Raw genomic sequence first — 16491 nt, 5'->3', positions numbered from 1 at the left:
CCAAGAAGACGGGTAAACCATATTACTTTACAGACAGGTAGGCATTCATCAACTACCACAGAACACTCAACATTCCCTGATTTTTTAGCAGCAAGGACATATAGCATTTATATCTTCAAAATGATCCGTGTTTATACATGAAGTATATGATGAAGTATATGATTCGGCAGTCTGGGAAAGTGTCTTCCTGCACAATTGACAATTTTGTTTTTTGTTCAGATTTAAAACCAATACATTAATTACTGTCTAAATTTGACAGCAACAGAAAACCAAACAAGACAAATGTGTGGGAACCAAACTTACGATCGAAATACAGTAGGAACAACCGAAGAACACAACAGAACGATGTTATGAAGAAGTCTTGACTTGATACGCTTCAAGATTCCACCTGTTCCAAACCCACACAGGCAGTTAATACTTACCTTGAGTACAAACCATAAGATTCCTCCTATGAATCCACCTCAACAAGAGTGGTTCATATACGTTGATATAACTTCGCAATTGTTGCAAAATAAATGAAGTTTACAAAGTACAAACTGTACATGTATACATGTATATAGAACTTGATGTTCATTTTAAGTCTCAAATCCAAGGGTTTACAGTTTTTACCTTGTCGAGAAGGTAAAAACTGTAAACCCTTGGATTTATACACTCATCTTATTTTTTTTTTTTTTGATGAAATAACTTGCTTTACCTACAAGGGTTTGACACATTAATGTGATCTAGAATGAAATATCTAACCCAACCATCCAACCCCCAGATCACTAGAGACCCTAGGCTTAATCCTGTAGTTAAATTGTCTAAATGTGTTCTGTACAGGTACAGCATCTATGCTTGTTCATTATACCAGTCTGAAACACTTTTGTTTCATATTAATAAAAAAAAAAAACATATTTGATATTACAGAAATAATCAAAACTATATATATGTACATCTTTCAAATACCAGAAGTTAAATATTTCTTATAAACCTGCTGGCACAAATATATTACATACACAATATCTTAATAAATTTCAATCAATTATTAAACCAACCAAGTTTGAATTCAAATCTAAATTTCAATAGAGCTCTATTTTATTATAATTTATTTGATTAAAATCTCCAAGGCATTAAACCATGTCTTTTCTATCAACCTGGTGAGCAAGGTATGTATGCATTCCAACCCATGACAGATCAGACCTGAACTTTCCAGTCACATAGTAAACTCACAAACCCTGATAGATCAGACCTAGAGCTTCCAGTCACATAGTAAACTCACAAATCCAGACAGTTCAGACTTGGCATTGGTAAACTCCCAAACCCAGACAGTTCAGACTTGGCGTTGGTAAACTCCCAAACCCAGACAGATCAGACTTGGCATTTAATTGTTAAACTCCCAAACCCAGACAGACCAGACTTGGCATTGGTAAACTCCCAAACCCAGACAGTTCAGACTTGGCATTGGTAAACTCCTAAACCCAGACAGATCAGACTTGGCATTGGTAAACTCCCAAACCCAGACAGTTCCGACTTGGTGTTGGTAAACTCCCAAACTAAGACAGATCAGACTTGGCGTTGGTAAACTCCCAAACCCAGACAGTTCAGACTTGGCGTTGGTAAACTCCCAAAACAAGACAGATCAGACTTGGCGTTGGTAAACTCCCAAACCCTGATGGATCAGACTTGGTGTAGGTAAACTCCCAAACCCAGACAGTTCAGACTTGGCGTTGGTAAACTCCCAAACCCAGACAGTTCAGACTTGGCGTTGGTAAACTCCCAAACCCAGACAGTTCAGACTTGGCATTGGTAAACTCCCAAACCCAGACAGTTCAGACTTGGCGTTGGTAAACTCCCAAACCCAGACAGTTCAGACTTGGCATTGGTAAACTCCCAAACCCAGACAGTTCAGACTTGGCGTTGGTAAACTTCCAAACCCAGACAGTTCAGACTTGGCATTGGTAAACTCCCAAACCCAGACAGTTCAGACTTGGCATTGGTAAACTCCCAAATCCAGACAGTTCAGACTTGGCGTTGGTAAACTCCCAAACCCTGACAGATCAGACTTGGCATTGGTAAACTCCCAAACCCAGACAGATCAGACTTGGCGTTGGTAAACTCCCAAACCCTGACAGATCAGACTTGGTGTTGGTAAACTCCCAAACCCTGACAAATCAGACTTGGCGTTGGTAAACTCCCAAACCCAGACAGACCAGACTTGGCATTGGTAAACTCCCAAACCCAGACAGATCAGACTTGGCGTTGGTAAACTCCCAAACCCAGACAGTTCAGACTTGGCGTTGGTAAATTCCCAAACCCAGACAGTTCAGACTTGGCGTTGGTAAACTCCCAAACTCAGACAGATCAGACTTGGCGTTGGTAAACTCCCAAACCCAGACAATTCAGGCCTGGACTTTCATTTCTCCCTTGACCTTATCATATCTGTAAACTCATGACTGGGCACTTCATCCTAAGTACACCTCCTTGAGCATCCAAAGGAGCCACACTGCCTTATTTACACAGTACATTTTCTGCTGGGGTACGTCATATCTACATACAACCTCCTTGTTTACACCTGATAGTGCCATTACAGTACATTCCACAGATAACCTTCCCCCTCCAATGATCTTTATATATATAGACCCCTTCCACAAAGTTCCCTTAGAAGCTGCTGCAAATTTGTTTTTTTATTCAAAATAAGAATAATTAAACACTCCAAGAAACCTTGATTTCTTCTCAATGAATGTTTTGAAGGTACAATTTTTTTTTCAAATAAAAAATTTCTTCTTTTTTTAAAACTTCCATTCACCCTATTTTTTCACTACATATTTATATACCGGTACATGTTATTTCGATTTTTTTTTTAAATAATAAAATTTGACAGGAAGGTATTATTGGATATAAAGAGAAAATTTTATGATGAAATAGCTTAGGAACTTTCTTTAAATTACAGAATATTGATGAAACTGGGCCACATAAAGCATTCTTCCGGAAATGTCCAGGCTACATACCATTTATCATGTTGGAATGATGAGAATATAAGTTTATGATCAACAAAATCAAAAAGGAGTCAAACATACGATCTCTTCCTATGTAATTATAGTACAACATATCATTGGTCGCTTACAAAACAACGAGAAATAAGTTGTATATAATGTTGTAAAAAATACTTAAATCTAGATTGTACAGCTTAGGGTTGGTTTATGACAAGATATTCTTTAAATGGTAAGTTTATTTTGGCTTGATTTCTGTGAAACCTGTCTGCCTTAAGTAATTCATGTGAAACTTATATATATAGAAAGAACAAAAAAATGAAAGAACAAACAAACAAACACACAAATGAATGTATGTGCACATAGAATGTGAGCCCTCTTGCATAAGGACGTATTTGTAAACTAAAGATGCTAAAATAAGGGTACCAACCCTGGCAGTCATCTATATGTTTAAATGTCTGGGCAATAAAAATTCAAAAATTTCAAAAAAAAGTAATTTATATGATGTACTTGTCCTTTACAATATCATTCTGTCCAGTAAAATAGCATTAAACCATTTTATCAGGAGGACTTTGATAAGGGTTAACGTTTAAATCCATGTAACAGTTAATCAAAATTAGGTCATACAAAGAGCATTGAAGGCAGCACGTGTCCACCGATAACTCCGGGTTCTTGATATTTATAGTGTCATCACACTGAAATATCACATAACATGGAGACATCAGTTCACATTGCAGGTATATACATACTGACAACAGGCTAATCAGTCATAAAATCAGGTCACATGACTGGTATACCAACAACAGGCTATATACTAACCAGTCCTTAAATCAGGTCACATGACTGGTATACCAACAACAGGCTAATCAGTCATTAATCAGGTCACAAGACTGGTAAAACAACAACAGGCTAACCAGTCCTAAAATCGGGTCACATGACTGGTAAAACAACAACAGGCTAATTCCAGTCCTAAAATCAGGTCACACGACTGGTCTACCAACAACAGGTTAATTAATTTATAACAAGTCCTTAAATTGGGTCACATTACTTCAAATTTCTGCGGTTAGGGGGAAAATATTAGGGACCTGTGGCCAGTCCACACGCATAGTTTTCAAATATTAAAACACGTGAGTACCTGGAGCTTTTATCGTGTAAGAAGCCACTTGTATTTTGAACTTCTAGTGATAAGATACCACTAACTAGCACATGATATTAAACACTATCTTGTCACTGCTGGCCTTATACAGGTAATTTTTACCTGTTTGAACATATCACACTTGAGAATTACAGGTGAGATCTACCTGTCTTAGTTGTAAGTCAACAAGATGATTTATGAGTGTCATATCCAATTGTTAAATACACTTCCTAGCAAGCAGACCACAAGTGCTTGCACATTCTGATACAGGTAATAGTGCTACAATCTAAATTCACGAGAGGGTCTGAGGCAGTTCAATTCTGTACTTAAGTTTGTCACAATCTTATATTCAACTGAAGATATACAGACCTATTCCAAGAAGAGTAGCTGTCTAGAATAACATGTACATTACATCACTGCAAGGTGAACAGTGATAAAAGTGATACAAAGAGGATATCCATCATCCCCCAACCCCCAGGGAGGCATCAAACGCTATGATATTAAGCTACCACTAAGTAATTTAGAGCCGTGATCCCCCTTCTTCTTCAGAAGACTGACCTGGTCAGCTCAGGTAAATGTAACCTGATAAGGACAGTTCAGTACACAGGTGAATATACATCTGCAACTGGAAACTCCTTAACCTCATCTGACCACTGGTCAGTTATCAAGATCAATGAAACACATCTAGCAATCAACTAGGTAGGTCCATCACGCCTGGTCACACACAGGTAAAATGTACAGGTAAATATATACTTATAGTACCTGGGGGTGTGCACACAGGTAAATAAAACATCTGCACAGAATGTTTAACACATTTAATTTAATTACATATTTTACAGGTATTGTAGATGTAAAGCTTAAGTCTAAACACAGTTTTAACTACATACCCAAATTTTCATAAAAATGTGGCAAAATACCTGCCATATTTTATCTTAAATAAACTCCCTTCCCACAAATTAGTCATCCACCACTTATACCCATCAGCCAGGAAATTTGTTTAATTGCTGGGTTTATCGTCCCATGAACAGCCAGGGTCATTTTGAGGCAGGGTCTCCTTGTAGTAGTTTGTGACTACCTCACGATAGCACATGTACAGACCACCGATTTATAATTATACATGTATATATAAGTTTCCTGAGAAATACAAACTGACATTGTTATGTAAATGTTCTGTTAATATGTATAACAATAAAATATTTTGAATGGAATCTATAAATCGTGAACAAAAATCTTCAACACTTTTGATATTGTATATTTGGTAGATGTTTATTTATAAGTATTATGCTGTGATATCTATGAGCCACAAGCTTAAGGCTAAAGTTGATAAACATTCATATGTCATTATCAGAAATTGTCCCGATTGCTGTCCCTTACTAATACATTGTTTTATACATGGGGTGGAGACTGTAGCAACCTAGACAAATCTGCCGTGGATTCATATGCAGGAAACACGTAAAAACGGTGATCCCACCACAGAGATTCAGAAACATTCTAATGACCGCTACCCTATAGCCAAAACATGTCAATAAATTAATTTAGCTCTCCAATAAATCCGACCATCGAATGAATTCCGTGCTGGGCTCACCGTTTGTACACACTCATTACTGCATTGTTGGTAATTTTTCTAAATGTTTTTTTCATAAATATAGATAAAAAACAATATTTTAGAATTTATTCTGAAAGTTTAGCATCAAAAATAATAAAATTATGAATATCTTAAAATGTGTAAACACCAAAATAGGCATGTCCCCTGGAAATAATCCGTTTCAGTACTACCAAGTTGGTAGATGTGTGTACGTACCTGGACTTTTTAGTTAATCACTCCATCCAGGTCACTGTCTATGATCAATACCTTTCATTGATTTTTCACCTGTTGTTACCTGTAAATTATGAAAGAGAATCTTACAGTCTGCCTTCTTTGCTAACGAGTTTGTACGCACACTTGAATACAAACATAAAACGTTTAAGCCTGTCTGCATGTACATCAGATTGCCGATGTCAGTAATGCATTCCATACTTAAATAGATATTGTTAGAGTGCTAGAGCTTGAGTTTCGCCGTGCATTCGTACAATATCTATTTTAACAACTTAATCATTTCAATATTATGCAAATCAATCTTGACCAGGATAACTTATGAAATATTCAGATTAATCAGAAATTCATCAATAGATTAAAAAGGGTTTATAACAACTCTACGAAACTGACACTTAAACATCTAAGTAATTCTAAAATACAAATTTTTGTTTTAATCATTTTAACATTTTCAAAGTTAAGCTAATGATGCTTGAGCTTATATCACTCTACCTAAAAGAAGCGATAATTACGAAGATCATATACCGTATATAATGCCTATATGTAATATATACAGTACATACAGTATATAGGATTCATACATCAGAAATGTCTCATACATTTTCACATGAACATACAGCAACTACACAACTTTTAAAAGAAGATGATTATAATTCTATAATGTTGAAATCATCTCAATAACTCATGTATAATACAGCTATTTTACCTGTCCCAAGTTAACAATGCAGGTATATTTACATTGAATACATTCCATTAGCGATGATACTCGATAATCATGAATCCGATCAATACTCTAGTTATTAGTAGGATGTTTCCCCATTGGAATGATAATAATAAGCTCTTCATTCAGAGTCCAATAAACTCTTTTTCAAATATGTCCGTCTATATATGACATATATATATCAACATATGAAAAATGTATCTGTCAATTTATAACATACATTAATATTATAATCTAAAATTGACACAGGGACAGAACATTTCAATTTTTTTATGAACATTTTATTCAGGTTTATACAAGGATTTGCATTACACATACAGCTTACTGTACTAGTCAACGAAACGTGTAACACAAATTCTTACATAAATTTCAATTTTATACTTTAAAAACACATTAAAATCAAAACATATCTTGCAGCATAACAATACCAATGACAACAATAAAACCTTGCCTCTGGTGCAATAAAACGTGAAAATAAAACTTGTGCGAGGTATTTCTCAAACATGACCATTGTATGAAGCTTGATAAAAATTTTATTTAAAAATTAAGATTCTAGAGTGCTGGCAAAAGGTGAACATAGGATCTTATACAAATGTATTAAAAAACGAAACGCTACCCCCCCCCCCCCCCCCCCCCCCCCCCCCCAAACCATCCTCACTGAATATGTATTGTGGGGATCATCGCCATCAAATTATGTATCACATTAAATTGCAACATTGAAATTAAAACTCAATCTTCAGTCAAAGATTGTACAGATAAATTTCATCAGGAAGAAAACTGAAAAATCATATTTGAGATATAAATTAAGAAAAAACAAAACCTACCTTTTTAAGAAAAGTGTTCTTTCCTGAATTTGACACAGGATGAATCTTGTTTCTAGACAAGCCCCAGATATACATACCCACAGTGCTGTTAGATTGTGTTACAAGTGCTAGTGGCTGGACCACCATGGTCTAGTCCCTCCCGACATCTTTATGTCTCATCCTTTATTATAAACCACATGGCTCAACTTTAACCAAATAATTTTCCCCTCAATTGATAACAATTGGTCTTCCCTTACATTTCACTGTACACCATATAGCATAGATAAATTTACTGTACATATTCAGAACCTGGGACTCGAGCCGACCTTTACTTAACATGTCTTTTTTACAATTCTGTTTTAATTGGTAAAAGATTACACAAGTGTTATAGTGAGTGCATGAATCAGCATCCCACATGTCTACATAACATGGTAAACAGATCAACAGAATTTAATAGCCTTTTAAATATTAAAAAGTAGAACAAAGTAGTTATCATACTTCTTGCACTGTATGCCCAGATCTCTTTGGTTTTTTATAATAAAATGTATCCCCCAATGATTTAAACACCTCCTCTTTAAAAGTTAAGTAATAATTTTATCCAGTGTTCTCCATCAAGACCTATATATTTCATTTCCAGGGTTCTCCATTTAGACCTATACTTTTTATTTCCAGGTTTTTCCATTAAGACCTATATATTTGATTTCCAGGATTCTCCATTAAGACCTACACATCTTATTTCCAGGGTTCTCCATTAAGACCTACACATCTTATTTCCGGGGTTCTCCATTAAGACCTATACTTTTTATTTCCAGGGTTCTCCATTAAGACCTATACTTTTTATTTCCAGGGTTCTCCATTAAGACCTATACATTTTTCCAGGGTTCTCCATCAAGACCTATATATTTCATTTCCAGGGTTCTCCATTTAGACCTATACTTTTTATTTCCAGGTTTTTCCATTAAGACCTATATATTTCACTTCCAAGGTTCTCTATTAAGACCTATATATTTGATTTCCAGGATTCTCCATTAAGACCTACACATCTTATTTCCGGGGTTCTCCATATATAAGACCTATACTTTTTATTTCCAGGGTTCTCCATTAAGACCTATACATTTTTCCAGGGTTCTCCATCAAGACCTATATATTTCATTTCCAGGGTTCTCCATTAAGACCTATACTTTTTATTTCCAGGGTTCTCCATTAAGACCTATACTTTTTATTTCCAGGGTTCTCCATTAAGACCTATACTTTTTATTTCCAGGGTTCTCCATTAAGACCTATACTTTTTATTTCCAGGATTCTCCATTAAGACCTATACATTTTTCCAGGGTTCTCCATCAAGACCTATATATTTCATTTCCAGGGTTCTCCATTTAGACCTATACTTTTTATTTCCAGGGTTCTCCATTAAGACCTATACTTTTTATTTCCAGGGTTCTCCATTAAGACCTATACTTTTTATTTCCAGGGTTCTCCATTAAGACCTATACTTTTTATTTCCAGTGTTCTCCATTAAGACCTATACTTTTTATTTCCAGTGTTCTCCATTAAGACCTATACTTTTTATTTCCAGTGTTCTCCATTAAGACCTATACTTTTTTCCAGGGTTCTCCATTAGAACCTATACATTTTTAACCACATCCTTCGATACATTTGTAAAAGATATGTAACGACACATGGACATACATCTTTTATGAGTAGGAAATGTCATTAAAGCATTGACGGAGTGAACACAGCAGCTGCTCAATGAAATAATCACGAGAAATATGTGTATATATGTTGTTGTGGAATGAATTTATATATAACTTCATAACCATATACAAGTGTACAGAGACTGCTACAATACTAACATTAAACTAAAAGGGATGTATATACATACCTTAGGGAATTCTCCTGTTTTTTATGTAACGATTGTATCATGATTACACTTTTCATTTTTGTCTTAAACATATCGATCCTAATAAAATTGATTAAGCACATGTGTTGCTGATGTTCTGGCTTTTTTTTTTGTGAAAAAAATCTCAACATCTTACATGTAATGGTTTGTATAAATAGGACGACAAGATTTAAATTACCACAATATATTTAATTCAAATGTTGAAATTATGACAGAAAATACCCAGTATCCACGATGTCATAATGTACAGTATAGCTATATCAGGCCAGTCAGTTTTGTCTAATATTTTAAATGGTACTGTATATTACACTAAAAAAAAAATATTTATTGATAATTCGAGTTTACAAAACATGATATTTCAATTACCACAGGAACCCTCTTGAGCCTGATCAGGACATTTGCATTTCCACCACAATCCTATGTAAGTGTGTATTCAGTAAGACTTTAAATCAAATTGGTAAGAAGCTAGCGTTTATAGTGTAATCTAATACATATATGAATATTTTACCTTAACCTTCTGATTCAACTTCCTCCCCCATATCTTACCCTACCATTTACCTGTACAGGTGAAATAATGAATTCCGTGACCTTGTCCAAAGTCACCTTCACTTTGATGCTGCTTGAAGATGCATTTTACCGTGTTTATCGCTAGGTCAGTACTTTATAAATTAAAACCCTAGCTGTTTCTGAAGGTTTACTTTATTTCACTGGTTAAAGGAAAGGATAGATGTAAATTGAGATTAGCCGTCTTTTATATTTACATGGATGTGTCATATTTTATGATTTTATTTGTAAATTCAGAAAATTTATATACATAATAATTGGAAAAGGATGGAAGAAAACCAGACATCTTTTTCTCAAAGTTCTTTTTTTAATTCAATGTAAATCAATAATACAATATTGACTTTCTGTTTCAGTTGTAAAATTCAGCTGTTTTATCCAACTAACCTTTATGAGTCATGATCTTACATACATATCTAACAACCGTATCTATCCTAAATAAGCCCCTAATCCCCTAGTGTATACCATCCTCAAATAAGGTATAAAAGTATAGCATTGAAGTTTGGGGAGGGCTTATTTGTAAACCATTTTAGCTTAATGTTTTAAAATTGATGATTTTACGTGTGGACTGCAGCTTATTTGTGGACTGGGGCTTATTTGTGGATAGCTATGGTAAAACAGCGCACCATTTCTAAAACTTAACAAATCTGATTTTTTAAGAAATATATTTTTCTTTGTCCTTAAAGTTAACTTATGTTTATTTTTCCATATATTAACAACTTTTAAAACACTCGACCCAATCAAAAGCCAATTTGAAATGAACATTTTAGCTCTCAAGGATTTGTTCACTGGTTTAATGTCTAAATATCTCTGGTTTGGTTGAAAAGGTATATGATCACTTATGATTGATAAAAAGAATGAACTGCCCAAGGGATAACATTACGACCCGATGTCACTCCTACCAAGATACGACAAATTTTTCAACACTCCACTGAGGATCTGTTGTACCAATCAATGGAATTCCTCGTTATTGTCTGGCGGTGATCATGTTGGCTTTACGAATTCACGGTCAGGCAAGCGTTATTGTGAGACTGCTGTGGGCGACAACCTTTATACACGATAATTGTAAGCGGTAATTACCCCGGAATGTCTCCACATCGGTGTATACATGTACCCTACACAAGTCTTACACCCAAAATCCATTATGATAATATTATAACAGCTCAAAATATGCTGATTTTGCTCATTCCATTAATCGATCATTTAATATTTCCTCTCAGGAAAATATACTATAAAAAATATTCAAAATTGACCTTTTTTTGATTGTTGTGCTTAGATGAAAATATGTCTTCTTTTTATCAATTCCATAAACAGTTGTGTAAATTATACAATGACATATAGTTTTTAAATAACCAATCATACATTGCTCAATACATCTGATGACCATTTTGATTGTATTTTAAACAGTTTCAAAAAGTACTAGGGTATATAAATTTACTGCTTTTGTTCCATATAGACAAATTAATTCTCTGAGAACATTTTTCATGAAGAACACTTGTTGCCTCTAAGCCAGTTGGGTCATCCAAAGAGTTTTGTATGCATTCAAGGTAACCGAAAAGAGTATGCACTCAATATACAATACAAGGTTTTTACTTTCAGTTCAGAGAATGTACAATCCTACATGAAACATATTGTATATGACCTGATTTGTATAAAGAGATTATAAATATATGTATCAACAAGAAGTATCTTTAAAAAAGATAAACAGCATAGCTTTAATGCTGGTGGTTATAATGTAAAACTGCTGGTGAAATAAATTAAGGAACTAATTAATAAATGCGCAGTTTCAGCACGGATAACAAAATTATATCAGTTTGAATAATTTTTGCTGATAATAAGACTGTATTTGAATCAGGAATATGATTTTATTAATGTGTCATTTGAATAGATACATCAACTTATTTATTCAGCTTGCATTCAATCTTAATTTTGTTTCGTCTTTAACTGCATGTCTGCATTTTGCATTTACCGCTACATTGACCAATCACATACTTCATCTTGACCAGTAACGCCACCTGTCGCGTCATTTCAGGGGCCCAAAGAATATTAAACGGCTATGCCGAAAAAAGTCTTGACAATTTGTTATGGTTCTTAATTGGCCAAATTACATAGATACATTAGCTAGACTTTCTAGGTCAACTCTGCATGGTGACAATTAATACCAAAATAGCTATCTCGAAGTACATCATGAAAAACAGTGTTGTTGTTAGTTTTTTTTCTATTTTCTCATGATTAAAACAAAATACTACACAACTTGTACAAGAACAAGTTACTACCACAGGGGGTCAGTTTTGGAAGTATATGACATCAGGTTAGCAATACAATGAAAATTTGGTAATTAATTTAATATTATAAAAATATATAGACGTTCTGAAATTTTACATAAATTAATTGGTATCTACATTAATCTTAGAATGTGCATAATTACTGAATTTAAAGTGTTGTTCTTATTATAATTGGTGTCATATATTGCTAAAAATCCTGAAACCAAGCCCCTAATTGGTTTATTCATATTGACCCACCTTAATTAAGGTAATTATAAGGGATGTTCTATGTTCTAATTGTTGGGCTCGTACCACTAAATGTTTTAGATTTATGCTATTTATAATTTCACAGAACTATAAATAAAATTTCTGTACTTCTCAGAGTCTCCATGCAAAGGATTACCACTTTGATCATGTCTTTATTATTACATGATGTGAATTAACATTGAGTTTGTCAATAGATTGATCGGCAAAAGGTTTTTATATCTACTGAACATATTTTTTGTGTTTTAATGAGATTATTAGAGTGAATAATTGACCCGAGCCCGAGGGATAAACAACCAGTTTTACTATAATCCTATACCAATACATAGCACACCTGTATACGGTATAGGACTTTCCTGAAACGGACTATACTACAATAATCCTGCAGGTATGAGTGTCCTGAGAAATATTTTGACAAATTCCATAGTGCATGTATCATATTTTACAATAAATCGGTTTCTTGATAATTTTGGATATAAATAAGACACAGTGTGGTTAATGAAGTTTTGTCTGCATGTATGTTTTACAAAATCTTAAATGTCGGTTCATTGACGAAAATTTGGCCTACTTACAGCAGGTTTGTGATTCCCACCCGTCCCTTCGCTGGAAAACGTCAAGGCCTGAAGACATAAACATATGTGCACAACTTACCGATATGAAAACACGTTATCCATCGAGTATTAAATCCATATGCACGTTTTACAGGTGTAAAGTTTGTGGGAATACTTGTTGGTATACTTAGAACTAATGCAAAACTTTTCCCTGTCACCTGTGTCCGGTGTGTTACAATCGCTTCAGTGACACTGATCTGAGGAAGCCAGACCCAAACCTCCGGAGCGGCGTCTCAAGTAAATCTAATAATTAAATTATCTTTAATTTGTATAATAATTATTTGATCTTACCATCAAATCCAATTAATGCCACTGTTTAACTGCATCAAATTATCGATCACGGAATATAGCAATCAATGATTAAACAGTGAATTAGTGTCACCATTTGCTGTATTGATTTGGGTGTGAATACTAAACGGAACAGCCAGGTAAACTTCCGTGCAGGTAGCCGCCCTTTGATCGTGCCGATACTATGTTTTGGGGCTACATCACGGAAAATAGACAGACGGTTGTTGAGATATTTGTTATACTTCCTGTGGGAAATGAATGATAGGATTTCGCACGACTACTTTGAAACCAGTAATACAACAAACCAAAACACTAATCCATTAGCTAAAATTACACATACCAACCCGATAGTAATATTTACACATTTACTTATTTTAAAGATTTGAAATAATTGTAGATTATGATTTTAATACATATCAACAATACACGTAGATTCTACTAAACAATTGACTAATTTGTTCATGTTGATTGTAAACGCGATCTCCCTTTGAAATACAATATTAAATATTACCAGAGACCTCTGATATTACTAATTATATAATAAATTAGGAGTATTGCATTGCATCTCCCCACCCAGATTTTGACTTTTGTTCTTCTTTTAGTTTCCTAAGCATCACTGACAGAACAGTTGCTTGATGAAGTTTAATTCATTTTTGGGTTTTTTTTTCAAACTGTCAGTTTGTATAAAGGTGTCAATGCCTTATATCAGAGACATGTCTCTGCTGATATAAATCTTTTGCACACTCTTTCAACATAGCATTTTGATCAATCCCTTCCCAGAAATATATGCCGTTATGTTAAGCCAGAGATATACAAGTCTCTGGTTAAGCTATGCAGACAGAACACTGATTTTATCATTTCAACCGTTTGACGGGTAGGAATTAGGGTGAAATTACTTTCTCTGTGTTAGGCAGTGCCAATAGGTGGCATGAGTATCTGCGATTAGCACGTGCAAATCCTTACCGTGTGTTACCGGAACGTGTACGTGTCACCCAGCCGACACAGGTAGTCAGACGGAAATTTATCTTTTTTAATGATAAAAATTGGGAGTGAGTTTTGGCGGAAATATAATTGAAATAATTTGATTAATTTTATAAATGATATACATATGTTGGTTAACAGTGATATGGCGGGTAGTCTGGAAGTGAAAAAAAAGTTTTATGATCAATTTATAATTAAATGAAATCTTTGGTTTGTAGATGCATACATATTTTTTGTCCACAATACGTACTGTTGTGAACAAGAAATGATTTGTTAAATAAATCAGTCACAGTGAAGTACATTTCCGGATTTCGTGTTGTTTATCCTATCGGATAATTGAATAGAGAATATAGGCCCTAGTCGGTGAGACGAATATCGGTAATAGGCGGAGTCATGTAGGCGGTAAACCAGTAAAGTAACTAACGCCAACAGAATACTAACTTAGTCAGTGAGACGAAACCCAGCAATGGGCGGGTTCGTGTAGGTGGTAACGCAAAAAAAATTACTTGGTCGGTGCGACGAAACTTAACGATGGGGTGGAGTCATTGCTAGGTATTTCGGTATGTCCAGGAACCCAGCAAAGTATAAAACTGTATGAAAAATTGAGGCAAGATCATATATTAAAATTTGTATATTTCGTACAGAAGTAGTATCCAGATTTCTGTTTCTAAGACTCTGTAAGACAGATAGAGAGTCGATCAGAATAGATAATTACTCTCGTTATTTTGTTGATTTTAGTGTTTTCTAGGATGAGGCAGAAAGCATAGGCTTCTGCAGAGACTATTGAAGCTGGCATCCCAAGGGCGCACATTATGAAAGGCCGAGATAATATAACGCGTTAGCAATTCTAAATTAACATTTAATGCGTTTTAAAAACGATAAGTAAACATTTGCCGTGTTAAATAGAGCGTTTTGACGCGTTAGATTTTATGTTTAACAAAACTTTCATAGCATTTGTCATAACCATGGCGACCGCTTCCTGATGATCGTCCTAGACCTTAGACGAAACCTAGCAATGCGCAGAGTCGTGTAGGCGGTAACCAGTTGCTAATGCCAACAGAACACTAAATATATATAGTTGGTGAGACGAAACCTAGCAATGCGCAGAGTCGTGTAGGCGGTAACCAGTAACTAATGACGACAGAACACTAAATATAGATTCTATGAGAACGATCAGACCGGAACTTGAATCCGGGACCTCTGACTCTAAAAGGACGCTTAGCGCTCAGGTCGGTTCCGCTACAATAAAAGAATAGTGACTATGTATTATATGATTGGAATACGTACACTGTACCCTTTTTGTGATATCCAACTCAGTGGATTCGGCTAGTTAATGTTTTAATGTTGTACTAACCAGCAGCCACAGATAGAGTCAGATCCGAGATAAATATAGAGATAAGGCGATTGATTACGAAAACAGCCATGCATTCAAGACATCAAAAAAAGGAGCGAGACAAAGTTAACAATATGATCACCTGAGTTTATTAAAGTGTGTATTTTAACAAGACGGCCGGAGAGGGGAACTGTAGTCCACGGCTTCGTCAATCTGATGTCCACTCTATAAATGCTACCTCACTGATGCATACAACCAAAGACAGGCTGTTGGAGAACCCACCCGGTCACATTATACCGACAACGGGCATACCAGTCGTCACACTCCCAAAATAGTTGAGTGCTAAGCAGGAGTAGCAACATTTTTATAGACTCTGGCCAGGGGACAGAACCCAGAGCCTACCACATAGGGGCGAACGCTCAATTAAAGGCCAAAAGTGGTCAGTGCCAATGGAGACATAGGATTAACATCATCATCAAGATCCCAAACTTGTCGCCTTTTGCCATCATGTAATGGGGACAGCAGGTACAATTCATACGCCCTAACTACAGGTCAGCAATCAAGATAAATTAATCAATTCAGTTGGATATGTTATTCATAAAGCTACGTCGAATGGTTTGTTGTTTTTCGGGGGTTTAATGTCTTAGCAACAGCCAGGGGTCATATGAGGATTGCTTGCAAGAAGACACCTAGAGACACATTGTCATGTTATAATTGTAACATTACTGTAAACTTGTTTGACCTCTTGTTACACACACTCAAGTGTGTCAGAGAGTAATACAAATCTCGAATCTTGAATCTTGGTAAGAAAAAAGCACAGTAAGACAGAGTAGAGAGGAAAGAAGGGA

The 16491-nt window shown here is 35.1% G+C and overlaps 1 protein-coding gene across 1 annotated transcript in view; it reads right to left on the bottom strand.

The window, feature by feature from the left end:
* LOC117317403 (titin-like) overlaps window positions 1-13199 on the bottom strand; it is a 197260-nt gene extending 184061 nt beyond the window's left edge. The window contains 2 exon segments of the mRNA XM_033872214.1: window positions 5906-5984; window positions 13082-13199. The gene's annotated coding sequence lies outside the window, so the exon portion shown is untranslated.
* Window positions 13200-16491: the final 3292 nt, after the last annotated feature.

This window comes from Pecten maximus, chromosome 19 (genome assembly GCF_902652985.1).
Source record: "Pecten maximus chromosome 19, xPecMax1.1, whole genome shotgun sequence".
Taxonomy (NCBI): Eukaryota; Metazoa; Mollusca; class Bivalvia; order Pectinida; family Pectinidae; genus Pecten; species Pecten maximus.
Note: the sequence above shows the minus strand (reverse complement) of the source record. Positions and strands in the feature narration are given on the sequence as shown.